Source organism: Branchiostoma lanceolatum, chromosome 8 (genome assembly GCF_035083965.1).
Source record: "Branchiostoma lanceolatum isolate klBraLanc5 chromosome 8, klBraLanc5.hap2, whole genome shotgun sequence".
NCBI classification, from domain to species: Eukaryota; Metazoa; Chordata; class Leptocardii; order Amphioxiformes; family Branchiostomatidae; genus Branchiostoma; species Branchiostoma lanceolatum.
The window spans coordinates 11049361-11059883 of record NC_089729.1 but is presented as its reverse complement, the minus strand read 5'-3'; the positions used below and the strand labels follow the sequence as shown (position 1 = coordinate 11059883).

General features: G+C 43.0%; 1 long non-coding RNA gene across 1 annotated transcript; it reads left to right on the top strand.

Annotated features, from left to right (window-relative positions):
- The first annotated feature begins 9249 nt into the window (after positions 1-9249).
- On the top strand, positions 9250-10234 carry LOC136440917 (uncharacterized). Its single transcript, XR_010756729.1, has 2 exons — positions 9250-9608; positions 10034-10234. It is a non-coding gene; the product is annotated as an uncharacterized lncRNA (long non-coding RNA).
- Positions 10235-10523: the final 289 nt, after the last annotated feature.

Below are 10523 nucleotides of genomic sequence, written 5' to 3'. Positions count from 1 at the left end.
CATTGTTATCCTTTTCCCATCTGGTCACCGCAGGAGTAATAATCCGTAGGCTACATTATTTGCGCTCTTCTTCAGCCTTCGCTGCAATGGTCAGGACGATACAAATGGTCGTGATTCCCTTTCCTGTGGCTGTGTCGTGCGCCATACAAGAGCTCCAACCGACTCTGGTACAGAAGTCAGGCCATGTCCTATCTTCGTGTTCGTCCCGTCGGGGTTCCAGGCGGCAAAAGCAAAGTCTTGACCATAACTTGTGTCCTAGTGAAACGGGTCCGAGCTTCTTTCATGACTTGTCTTCGAACAGACTTCCTACAAAATACTTCTTCAGCTTGCATATTCGTTAGGTTTGAAAAACCCACTCTTGTCTGTCATTGGGTAATGTCCGATCACATGACATCCCAAGAGACATCCCCCAGGTTACTTCCCATTGTCGCTTTGTTGTTTTTACAACTTCACAGTGAATAAATTTGCATTCGCATTCGACCTGTCTTTTTAAACCAACCACAACAAAATATAAAAACGCTAGAAAACACTCTGTCATTATTTCCTCCAAGTTCTTACAATGACTAAATAACGAAATGTAATTATTATAACATTTCCTGTAACTTTCTGTGAATTCATGTAAGCTAAAAGAACGAGGTCTGAAGAAGTATGTTTTGCGAAAACACAGCATGTATTGGTCTGAGCCGAGGTCAGCGCGAAAAAAAACATGTAGTGTGTACCGAAAAAAAACACCATAAAATGATAGATAATTTTACCACGGTCTATGGAACAGAAAAACGCAGCATTTCCGGCAACTCTCTACAACCTATAAAGTAAAAGGGAAGCACTCCCTCCTTAACCAAGAAGGTTTATATAAAACCTCCTTGCTTTAACCAATGAGTTTATATGTAGACCTCCTTGCTTTAACTTGAAGGCACTCATAGAAAGATTATCATAAAACATGTCGCAATGTTTTCTAAATGCATAGCAGGCTGCACCTAATTGATAAAAGCTACCGATAACATAACATTGGCTTAGGTTTTTTTTTTCATCGAATCCGCCTGCTCAATCAGGTACTAAGGATCCTAGCAAATCTTCTTTCCACATCTTTTACGGATCCGCTGATCCTACTGGGGATCCTACCATACCCCTTTCTGTATCTTCTACGTATCCGCTGACCCGATCAACGACTAGGGATCCTGGCAAATCCTCCTTGAAGTCTTTCCGTATCTTCTACGGATCCGCCTACCCGATCAACGACTGTGGAACCATGTACGTAGTATTTAACATTTTACTTGTTCTGATACAGAAAAAGGGAACATTTCATGTAACCTTCCGGAACATATATAAGCTAAAACGCTTTGTCTGTCCTGCGCGGGGTACGGGATTCTAGTATGTCTAGAAACGGAGTACTGGTAGAGCGCGTTTCAAAAGGAAACGTGGAAATAGAAATGTGGAGAGCGCAGTTGAAGAAGTTTTCACGCACTGAAATACCCGTTAAGCGGTGTCGTATATAGTTTCGTGTTGTTTTCTAAGGTTCAGGCCAACGTAGAAGTCCAAAAAAACGTATTGTACATGTAATATCAAAGCATATACAGGATTCTAGTACATCATTAAGTAATCGGTAACGTGTAGACCAAGACGCCTAAACATAAATATTAAAAGCACCGGTTGAAGGGTTTTGAAACACGACCCAATATATATAGACAACCGCCGAACGGTGATTAGAAAATTGCTAGTTCCGTGTTGTTTTCTAAGGTTCAGGACCCTGTAGGTTCACAAAAAAGCATTTTCGTATATCACAAGATATACAGTAGTCTAGTATATCGTTAAGTGGTACGTGGGTGACTTGTAGATCGCGTTTGTTAATGACGCCCAAACAGAAATATTGAGAGCGCAGTTGAAGAGTTTTGAAACACGATCCAATATATAGACAACCGCCGAACGGTGATAAGAAAATTGCTAGTTCCGTGTTGTTTTCTAAGGTTCAGGACCCTGTAGGTTCACAAAAAGCCGTTTCTTATATCACAACATATGCAGTAGTCTAGTGCATCATTGAGTGGCGGGTGACTTCTAGAGCGCGTTTGTTAAAGACGTTAAAAAAGAAATATTGAGAGCGCAGTTAAAGGGTTTTGAAACACGACCCAATATATAAACAATCGCCGAACGGTGATAAGAAAATTACTAGTTCCGTGTTGTTTTCTAAGGTTCAGGACCCTGTAGGTTCACAAAAAGCCGTTTCTTATATCACAACATATACAGTAGTCTAGTGCATCATGGAGTGGTGGGTGACTTCTAGAGCGCGTTTGTTAAAGACGTTAAAAAAGAAATATTGAGAGCACAGTTGAAGGGTTTTGAAACACGACCCAATATATAGACAACCGCTGAACGGTAAAATTGCTAGTTCCGTGTTGTTTTCTAAGGTTCAGGACTCATAGTTTCACAAAAAAAACTTTTCTGATATCACAACATATACAGTAGTATAGTGTATCATGGAGTGGTAGGTGACGTGTAGAACGCGTTTGTTAAAGACGTTAAAAAAGAAATATTGAGATCGCAGGTGACTTGAAGGGTTTTGAAACACGACCCAATATATAGACAACCGCTGAACGGTAAAATTGCTAGTTCCGTGTTGTTTTCTAAGGTTCAGGACCCTGTAGGTTCACAAAAAAGCCGTTTCTTATATCACAACATATACAGTAGTATAGTGTATCATGGAGTGGTAGGTGACGTGTAGAACGCGTTTGTTAAAGACGTTAAAAAAGAAATATTGAGAGCGCAGTTGAAGGGTTTTGAAACACGACCCAGTATATAAACAACCGCCGAACGGTGATTACAAAATTGCTAGTTCCGTGTTGTTTTCTAAGGTTCAAGACCCTGTAGGTTCACAAAAAAGCCGTTTCTTATATCACAACATATACAGTAGTATAGTGTATCATGGAGTGGTGGATGACGTGCAGAGCGCGTTTGTTAAAGACGTTAAAAAAGAAATATTGAGGGCGCAGTTGAAGGGTTTTGAAACACGACCCAGTATATAAACAACCGCCGAACGGTAAAATTGCTAGTTCCGTGTTGTTTTCTAAGGTTCAGGACCCTGTAGGTTCACAAAAAAGCCGTTTCTTATATCACAACATATACAGTAGTATAGTGTATCATGGAGTGGTAGGTGACGTGTAGAACGCGTTTGTTAAAGACGTTAAAAAAGAAATATTGAGAGCGCAGTTGAAGGGTTTTGAAACACGACCCAATATATAGACAACCGCTGAACGGTAAAATTGCTAGTTCCGTGTTGTTTTCTAAGGTTCAAGACCCTGTAGGTTCACAAAAAAGCCGTTTCTTATATCACAACATATACAGTACTCTAGTGTATCATGGAGTGGTGGGTGACTTGTAGCCGCGTTTGTTAAAGACGTTCAAACAGAAATATTGAGAGCGTAGTTGAAGGGTTTTGAAACACGACCCAGTATATAAACAACCGCTGAACGGTAAAATTGCTAGTTCCGTGTTGTTTTCTAACGTTCAGGACCCTGTAGGTTCACAAAAAAGCCGTTTCTTATATCACAACATATACAGTAGTATAGTGTATCATGGAGTGGTGGATGACTTGTAGAACGCGTTTGTTAAAGACGTTAAAAAAGAAATATTGAGAGCGCAGTTGAAGGGTTTTGAAACACGACCCAATATATAGACAACCGCTGAACGGTAAAATTGCTAGTTCCGTGTTGTTTTCTAAGGTTCAGGACCCTGTAGGTTCACAAAAAAGCCGTTTCTTATATCACAACATATACAGTAGTATAGTGTATCATGGAGTGGGGGATGACTTGTAGAACGCGTTTGTTAAAGACGTTAAAAAAGAAATATTGAGAGCGCAGTTAAAGGGTTTTGAAACACGACCCAGTATATAAACAACCGCCGAACGGTGATTACAAAATTGCTAGTTCCATGTTGTTTTCTAAGGTTCAGGACCCTATAGGTTCACAAAAAAGCCGTTTCTTATATCACAAGATATACAGTAGTATAGTGTATCATGGAGTGGTAGGTGACGTGTAGAACGCGTTTGTTAAAGACGTTAAAAAAGAAATATTGAGAGCGCAGTTGAAGGGTTTTGAAACACGACCCAATATATAGACAACCGCTGAACGGTAAAATTGCTAGTTCCGTGTTGTTTTCTAAGGTTCAAGACCCTGTAGGTTCACAAAAAAGCCGTTTCTTATATCACAACATATACAGTACTCTAGTGTATCATGGAGTGGTGGGTGACTTGTAGAACGCGTTTGTTAAAGACGTTCAAACAGAAATATTGAGAGCGTAGTTGAAGGGTTTTGAAACACGACCCAGTATATAGACAACCGCCGAACGGTAAAATTGCTAGTTCCGTGTTGTTTTCTAAGGTTCAGGACCCTGTAGGTTCACAAAAAAGCCGTTTCTTATATCACAACATATACAGTAGTATAGTGTATCATGGAGTGGTAGGTGACGTGTTGAACGCGCTTGTTAAAGACGTTAAAAAAGAAATATTGAGAGCGCAGTTGAAGGGTTTTGAAACACGACCCAGTATATAGACAACCGCTGAACGGTAAAATTACTAGTTCCGTGTTGTTTTCTAAGGTTCAGGACCCTGTAGGTTCACAAAAAAGCCGTTTCTTATATCACAACATATACAGTAGTATAGTGTATCATGGAGTGGTAGGTGACGTGTTGAACGCGCTTGTTAAAGACGTTAAAAAAGAAATATTGAGAGCGCAGTTGAAGGGTTTTGAAACACGACCCAATATATAGACAACCGCTGAACGGTAAAATTGCTAGTTCCGTGTTGTTTTCTAAGGTTCAGGACCCTGTAGGTTCACAAAAAAGCCGTTTCTTATATCACAACATATACAGTAGTATAGTGTATCATGGAGTGGTAGGTGACGTGTTGAACGCGCTTGTTAAAGACGTTAAAAAAGAAATATTGAGAGCGCAGTTGAAGGGTTTTGAAACACGACCCAGTATATAAACAACCGCCGAACGGTGATAAGAAAATTGCTAGTTCCGTGTTGTTTTCCAAGGTTCAGGATCCTGTAGGTTCACAAAAAAGCCGTTTCTTATATCACAACATATACAGTAGTATAGTGTATCATGGAGTGGTGGATGACGTGCAGAACGCGTTTGTTAAAGACGTTAAAAAAGAAATATTGAGAGCGCAGTTGAAGGGTTTTGAAACACGACCCAGTATATAAACAACCGCTGAACGGTAAAATTGCTAGTTCCGTGTTGTTTTCTAAGGTTCAGGACCCTGTAGGTTCACAAAAAAAGCCGTTTCTTATATCACAACATATACAGTAGTATAGTGTATCATGGAGTGGTAGGTGACGTGCAGAGCGCGTTTGTTAAAGACGTAAAAAAAGAAATATTGAGAGCGCAATTGAAGGGTTTTGAAACACGACCCAATATATAGACAACCGCTGCAAGGTGATTAGAAAATTGCTAGTTCCGTGTTGTTTTCCAAGGTTCAGGACCCTGTAGGTTCACGAAAAAGCCTCTTTCTTTTTCGCAAGATATTCAGTAGTCTAGTGTATCATGGGATTGTGGGTGACTTGTAGAGCGTTAACTTTGTTAAAGACGTTCAAAAAGAAATACTGAGAGCACTGTGATTTTGATATTGCTTGCGTCAGTGTTGTTTTCAAAAACTCATGATGTCTTCGGCTAGTTGAGTAGCCTTGTCTGTACTTTTTCTACAGCCAAATGAATAAATATATCAAATCATTTCTGTCCGTAAGTAGGAGATACGGAAACGGGTTTGATAGGATCCCCAGTCGTTGATCGATCCAGCAGATCCGAAGAAGATACGGAAAGGGGATTTGCTAGGATCCCTAGTGGTGGATCAGGCCAGCGGATCTGTAGAAGATACGGACGGGGATTTGCTACGATCCCCAGTCGTTGATTGAGCCAGCAGATCCGAAGAAGATACGGAAAAGGGATATGCTAGGTTCCCCAGTCGTTGATCGGGCCACCAGATCCGTAACAGATACGGACGGGGGATTTGCTAGGATCCCCAAACGTTAGTTGGGCCAGCGGATCCGAAGAGGGACGGAAATGTGATTTGCTAGGATCCCCAGTCGTTAACTGGGCAGGCGGATCCGTAGAATATACGGAAAAGGGTTTTGCTAGGATCCCCAGTCGTTGATCGAGCCAGCAGATCCGTAGAAAATACGGGAAGGGGATTTGCTAGGATCCCTTGTCGTTGATCGGGCCAGCGGATCCGTATAAGATACGAACAGGGGATTTGCTAGGATCTCCAGTCGTTGATCGGACCAGCGGATCCGTCTGAAATACAGAAGGGAATTTGCTAGGATCCCTAGTCGTTGATCGGGCTAGCGGATCTGTTAAAGATGCAGACGGGGGATTTGCTAGGATCCCCAGTCGTTAATTTGGCCAGCGGATCCGTAAAAGATAGGGAAAAAGGGTTTACTAGGATCCCAAGTCGTTGATCGGGCCAGCGGATCCGATAAAGATACGGAAAGGGGATTTGCTAGGATCCCTAGTCGTTGACTGGGCAAGCGGATCCGTAAAAGATACGGAAAAGGGATTTGCTAGGATCCCCAGTCGTTGACTGGGCCAGCGGATCCGTAGAAGATACGGAAGTGAATTTGCTAGGATTCCCAGTCGTTGATCGGGCCGGCAGATCCGTACAAGATACGGAAGGGGAATTTGCTAGGATCCCTAGTCGTTGATCGGGCTAGCGGATCCGTTAAAGATTCGGAAAAGGGATTTGCTAGGATCTCCAGTCGTTGATCGGGCCAGCGGATCCGTATAAGATACAGAAGGGAATTTGCTAGGATCCCTAGTCGTTGATCGGGCTAGCGGATCCGTTAAAGATGCAGACGGGGGATTTGCTAGGATCTCTATTCGTTAATTTGGCCAGCGGATCCGTAAAAGATACGGAAAAGGATTTACTAGGATCCCAAGTCGTTGATCGGGCCAGCGGATCCGATAAAGATACGGAAAGGGGATTTGCTAGGATCCCTAGTCGTTGATTGGGCCAGCAGATCCGTAAAAGATACGGAAAGGGGATTTGCTAAGATCCACAGTCGTTTATCGGGCCAGCGGATCCGTAGAAGATACGGGAGGGAATTTTCTAGGATCCCCAGTCGTTGATCGGGCCAGCGGACCCGTTAAAGATGCGGGAAGGAAATTTGCTAGGATCCCCAGTCGTTTATTGGTCCAGCGGATCCGTAAAAGATACGGAAAGGGCATTTGCTAGGATCCCTTGTCGTTGATTGGGCCAGCGGACCCGTAGAAGATACGGAAGGGAATTTGCTAGGATCTCCAGTCGTTGATCGGGCTAGCGGATCCGTTAAAGATACGGAAAGGGGATTTGCTAGGATCTCTATTCGTTGATCGAGCCAGCAGATCCGTAGAAGATATGGAAGGGAAATTTCTAGGACCTTCAGCCATTTATAAGGCCAGCAGATCCGTCGAAAATGTGAACGGTGTATTTGCTAGGATCCCCAGTCGTTGATCGGGCCAGCGGATCCGTAGAAAATACGGAAAAGAGATTTGCTAGGATCCGTAGATTGCCACAACGCACTAGTATGATAGAGTGGGCCAGCGAACCTGTTAATGGTCTTCATGAATACAGAAAATTCTAATGACAAGTTTTCATTTCTCTCAAATATTGCATATGTTTTTATTTAAGGATTCGTGCAAACGACCTATCCGTATCCGTTGGCAGTCAGGGATCCAAGCATATACGACATCGTATCTTTAGTGTATCTGTTATCCGAGCAGATACGGTGTCACATCCGTAGGGTATTTTGTCGTATCCTTCACGGATCTGGGGTTTGTTTGCATTTGCTCGGAATCTTTCGTATCCGTGACGTAAAGATTTGACGGATGCCGTGGTATCTGCCGGGATCCGTGGCCATTTCGCCCAGTGCGCTTTCCCTGAAATCGAATCTTATCAAAACCATTCATCCAAAGGCATTTGAGTCCCTGGTATTGCTTACTACGCTAGATATGAACGGAAATCTATTGTCCTGTTTATCAAGCGAAGCTATCAAGGGGCCTCGGAAACTGCTAGAACTTGAAGTCGGTGGAAACATTGATGCTTCTGCAACAAACTTATTAGTGAACTGGGACTTTCGTTATCGGTGGGGATATTACTCTGGTAATGTAGTTGCACTTAAAGTTAACAAAGTACTTTTCTGCATCACGAGAGATTTCCGCGTAAACCAATACGACGTCAGGATGCGCCATGACACCCCATCCCATACTAACTCTGAATCACATACTATCAGTATTCAATGCGTAGCATTTTCATCGCCATTCAGATATACATTTATGTACGAAGACCAAGTTAAGGTTGATCGGCCATTCGTAGTCATATCAACTGACGTAGAAATAGACCAACACGCTGCAAGCGTTTATCATGGATTATGCAGAAAAGCTTGGGAAGATGTATATGTCGGTAGCGTCAATGTTGCTTGGGACCAAGATCTTACCCTGCAAATAGTTCCCATGGGTGTAAACAAATTCTACAAACCCGAAATCATTGCAGTTGTTCTCTCCGATGCTGCAACTACAGGCACCAGGGAGAGGTCATACGCTAGTAGTGGTAGTGTATTTGAAGAAATGAAAAATGTGACGTGTTACGTTAACACGTGGAAGAAGACATACCGACATGTCTTCACCACGCCTGTGTCCAGCGCTTCTGATGGTACCGTATGTCCGGAACAGAGAAAGATGGCTCAACCCACAGTGACCGTGTCCTGTACTTCTGATGGCACTACTAGTATGAGGGCAGCACAGGATACCACAAGGACCGTGTCTAGCACTCCTGATGCCCCACAGTCCATAGAAAATGAGGGGGTGACACAAGTCATAGCAAACTCTAAGCCAGAAGTGATCCTTAACCGAATGAGCACTGATCCAAATCCGACCATAACAGTACCGTCAGCGAATGAAAAGTCCCCACACGTAGCCATCTTGATAACCTTATCCGTGACAGGGGCTATTTTGGTGGCACTCCTTGTGGCATATTTTGTCAGAAAGATGTGCCATGATTCTTCACGGGACCACCAAGCCGGGGAAGCTGCTAGAGCTTCAGGAGTGTCTCCATGTGGCATTGCCTCCTTGAACAGTCGGGTGATATACAGAGCAACTGGCCATGTTGTTGCCGTCAATGCCAGCCAAGATGTAACGAATCCTACTGACGACGCGACTGACGTCACCATGCAGGGTGATGATCAGGAATATAGCGAAATTCCTGACGAGCATATGGAGGATCAAGGACATTATATAGGAAGGACTGAGCACAGAGTCAGTCCCCCGCTGCGCGCTATTGTACAGACCCGCCAAACCCCGCGGCGATCTATTGTTTCCGCCCTCCGGCGGCGCTCCTTTGTGCTCCCCCGTTCAATTCATGTCTTCCCGCCAAAACACTGCAAATGAGCCCGATCATGACGTCACGCGCTCCGATGCTGGCCGAACACGGCCCGAACCTACCCGAACTACGGGCGAGATGCCTGTAGTTTCCGCGGATTTCCTTATTTGGGAAGCAAACGTGACGTGTGCAAACAGCAGCAGCTTCTGGGGAAGACGCTGGCGGCCATTTTGATATGTGTTCGGGCGCTGTAGAGTAAAGATTGGTGAGTTTACAGGCTTTTTCGTGGAAATCTCATAAAGTTTTTGTCTGTAAAACATGTAAGAACATTCAAAGATTTATGCTGCTAAAACATAGTTACATCATTATTTGTGTATAAGTAAACGCTTTTTTAAAAAACTTCGAACGCTTTTGTTAACATTATTGTACAGTTTACTACAGATCGCTAGCGATTTTTTTGTGATCGTTGAGCAAGAACATTCCTCAATTTTTTACAAATTCCGTAGATGGACTTGCACGGTGAGCCAACAAAGTGGACATGTCCGTATTTCGGGGGTTGTTTGCAAAGCCAAGCCGTTTGTTATGCCAGCACTTGCACGGGGAACATGTCCTGATGACATCCATATCTTTGTTAATATAACATGTAGGTTCCCAATCTTATCGACTCCCGATCTTTGTGTTTTTTTGCAGATTGCAAACTTCCGTGGAAGGGGCATGACCACCAGAGCGACGTCCCACGATACAGCGCTGCCGAAAATACAACGCAGAAGATAGATAAAGATTTACGCATCAAATTGTTTGTTGGAACCAACCTCCAAAATTCTGTTTTTAGTAAAATGTAACACTACCTGTAAATATTTAATAAATACATGGATTTCTTGAATTCATAAATCTCTAGTGTAATAGTTTCTTCTTCAATTTTCTAGTCGGTATTCTAGCTTGACGCAAGTGTTTTTGCCTGACGGTAGCGATGAATAAAGATCCCCCCTCCCCACAGTTCGGTTACGCCAGACTATTGTTGCAGCAAATTATAAACGGATATAAGAGGTACGATTTTTAAAAATATGTAACTCAGAAATACAGATCGTTTAGAAAACTAACTTATGAATACACTACACAAGGACATATGTTGTGTTGCCTGATCTTGTGCTTGGTGAAGACGGCTCTCTTATAAACTTGT